Consider the following 4,009-nt stretch of genomic DNA (forward strand, 5'->3'; position numbering starts at 1 on the left):
AATTACCTTACAAAGCCTTCAACATGTCAAACAATTATTTATCATTTAAATAACATCCCACCCAAATCCACTAAGAACACAACAACCAGATACTAAATTAACAATTACTAAATAAATTACAAATTTAAAACTTGCAAACTATTGTAAAATAATAAAAACAACAATTTATCACTTAGATAATTCACATAATTAATCACCTAGTAAATGTTTAATACACATAAAAAATAACTATAATTAAAAAACACACTACATTATATTTTAAATAACTTACAACCCTAATCCCCTACAAATTGAACAACCTGCTTCTAAATTAAAAATTACCAATTACCTTTAAACAAAATTGCAATAAAAATGTAAAACTATAAAAAAAATTATAACAAATATTATCCTAATATGAATACTTAATAATAATAATAATAATAAAATATCAAACATATTTGATTAGTTAAAAAAATATTTAATACAGCTAAATTAAAGTAAATGATATTATGTACAGTATTACAAATATATATTTTATACCTAAAACCAATATCCTTGCCTTTCTATATATTGTCCTATGGTATTTTTGTTTTGACAATATTTTTCATTCAATGTTTGGGCAATACCTACTGAACATATGCTGGAGCCTTTAACACAATTCAGAATTGTAAGTGGGAAGCAGACTATTGACGGGTGGTGATTTCTGTCTTGTAGGGATGTAATGTTCTCAGATCTGATTCTTCAGATTCTTTCATTTCTGTATTTAAAGTAGGTTGGGGCATGTATGATGTTGAGAGAGATATTATTCCAGATTATGGGCCTTATTACATGTTTGATGGTCCTCCTGTCGGCCTAATAATAGTAATAGGGGTTGTGGGGAGCACTCCGATTTAAACAAAATAATTATCACCAATTATATAAGTTTTTCTACTGGTGCTATGATTACTCAGGGAAGTCAATCCTGGGTGCTCAATAGTTGAATTATGGTGAGTGGTGGCCCACCTAATCATGCACTGTTCACAAAGTGCAATGCACTTTAAATCAAACTCAAAATGTTTTGCCACAATAAAATTTGTTTATGGTAAATGGTTGTCACATTTATTAAACAATTTTTTCAAGATAAATCCTCAATAGTGCAATTGTTTGTTATTGTATCATCATAACAATTCACAAATGTACATGCTATTCAATTGTAAAAGCATAACAAATATACATCATATTAACTACATTTTACATTTCAAATAATTGACATAGAGCCCAATGCATTTCGGCACGCAGACGGTGCCTTCATCAGGGGCAGTTCTAAAGGAAAGAGAAAGGAATGTATGTCAGTATCTGCGTATAATGGGAGACATGGGGGTATATGAATGTGATGAATGTAATCATACCTTAATGTTCAACTGTAGATGGTCTAATGTCGATGAAAGCCAATTCTACAACCAAGAAATTATATGTGGTTGGTAACGCTGTGATGTGCTCATTAAATAAATAACCAGCAGTGATTATTATACAACATACCTGGTGATCTGGTTATCAATAGCTGTAATGATAAACATTAAATATAGCTCAGTATTAAACAATAAATATAACCGGACATGATGATATCATGTACTGTTGGATAATAATGGTGGCCCTACCTTATCTTCGTGATGATGATAATTCTGCCCGGAAATAAATAATAATGATGATGAGGCACTATGTAGTTGCCAAATATATAATGAAAAACCTAAACGATGTTATGCGTGATAATGACAGGTGACGGTCATTTACCTGACTCCAAAATACGGGACGTCTATCTCACAGACTCGCTGCTGATCTCTCGGATCACGTTCACCGGTCTGCTAACAAACTCCATTAAAATGTAGCGTGGTACACATGGTAGTGTGGCCCTAAACATAGAAAACGGACTATGGGAATAACGGACTCTGTGGATAACGAAGAGATAGAAGGCTCATGCGCGCCATCTTAGACAGAGGAAATAATATCGTCGTCCCGTGTATATTATGTTACTCAATTATTCACAACATTAAAGATCTATGTGCAAGCTATGCCTGTTGCACCGAAGTTATATGCACGCGCTAAAAATCATCAAAATTGTATCCTGAAATACCCGTAGGTGAATGCGGTATGGGCACAAAGAATAGCGCGAAGTATTATCATCTCAAACCCAAAAGACCGGCAGACATTTAAATGAGTAAAGCTCTATTTTGAATGATAAAGAGTGTCCGTCTATGTAATGTTGTTAACCTCGCTCGGGCTTTGCCTAACGGCTAGTGAGTGTGTATTCACGTGATGGGTGGTGCATCCTGGGTTATGTGGTGCATATAAATAAAGATTCCATTGTGGAGTGGTTGCTATGCGTGCTGGTGAAAACTTAAAAAAGTGTTATCAGTGTGGATCGTATTGCAACTCAATGTACAATAATAACTACATTAACCCGACCTTTGGGTACATATATCAGTTATGTAAAAAAGGGATATTCTAGTCTATGATTGAACAGACTGCCCTATAAACAGTGTGTGATAGTCTGAAATAAATACACAATGACAAGTTCATGAAAATATGACCTATAAATAACATGAAAGATCATATTTATCGTTCAAACCCGCTGGGACCAAGGTCCCGAGAAATTTGATCCAGAATATTTCTCTTCGCAATAATCTTTGGTGATTATCTAGACCTTGTTGGACCTTCACATGTTCAAGAATGAGAAACCTAAGTTGTGAAATAGTATGTCGTTGTTCCTTCCAATGTAACTCCAATGGTGAGGTGAGATTCTCATTGCGAATACGGCTCTTATGCTCTGTAATCCGTACTTTGGTTTTTCGTTCCGTTTTGCCTATGTACATTTTTCCACATGGACATTTTATTGCGTACACAACGTTGGTCGTGTTGCAATCACTGGAGTGTTTCAAATGTATGAGTTTCCCAGAAGTTGGATGCGTACACGTGTTGCCCGTGATTACATTATTACAATTTGAGCAATTGAGACAGCGTGTAGTGCCCTTGTGAACTATTGGTTCAATTGAGTGTTGTTTCTTTTTTAATCTCTCTCTTAGATTTGGTCCTCGAGTGTACGCATGTAGAGGAAGATCCTTAAAAATGCCATGAAAATCTGGTTCCAATGTCAAAAGTTCCCATCGCTTTTTGATGATCTTCTTGATCTTTGCTGAAAGTGTTGTATATTTGGTCACAAAAACCATCCCGTTCTGTGTAGATTTATTTTTTTGTGACAGTAGATCCTGTCTTTGCATTTGTTGTACCCTGTTCAACTGTGATGTGAGAACATCTGGTGGATATCCTCTATCCTTATACTTTTGAACTTGATTCTCAAGTGTAGTCTGACACGTTTCTTCGTTGGAGCATATGCGCTTAATGCGAAGGAATTGTGATACTGGAAGATTCCTGATCAAGTTCTTGGGATGGAAACTAGTATATTCAAGTGCACTGTTCCGATCAGTGGGCTTGGTGTACAAGGCTGTGTCAAATCCATCCGCTGTTTTCGTGATTCTGACGTCTAAATAGTCAATGGTGTCTTTACTGATTTTATGAGTGAACTGGATCCTCGCATCAGCTTGATTCAATCTGTTGATCAAGGTTTCCAAGGTGTCCGGTGTATCATTCCAAATCAGAAATATATCATCGATATATCGTCCATACATTAGTACGTGTTTCCATTCATCCTGTGACATAAGGTGTTGCGACTCAAAATGAGCCATAAATGTATTTGCATACGCAGGAGCCCCTGCAAATCCCATCGCTGTCCCACTTAGCTGAGCGTAGAACTCATTTTGCCATATGAAATGGCTGTTGTGTAAGCAAAATTTCAGTAGTTGAAGCAAAACATTTTTTTGGGTGGTGGGTTACTGCTCCATACTTAGTAGTGCCCATTCACTGGCTTCCAGTCCTGCTTCGTGGGGAATAGAGGTGTAAAGCGCCACCACGTCTATGGTGCACATAATCCAGTGGTCTTGATACCCTTCTTCGATCCACTTCAGTTTGTTGAGGAAATCCGTGGTGTCACGTATAT

Source organism: Lissotriton helveticus, chromosome 1_2 (genome assembly GCF_964261635.1).
Source record: "Lissotriton helveticus chromosome 1_2, aLisHel1.1, whole genome shotgun sequence".
Taxonomy (NCBI): Eukaryota; Metazoa; Chordata; class Amphibia; order Caudata; family Salamandridae; genus Lissotriton; species Lissotriton helveticus.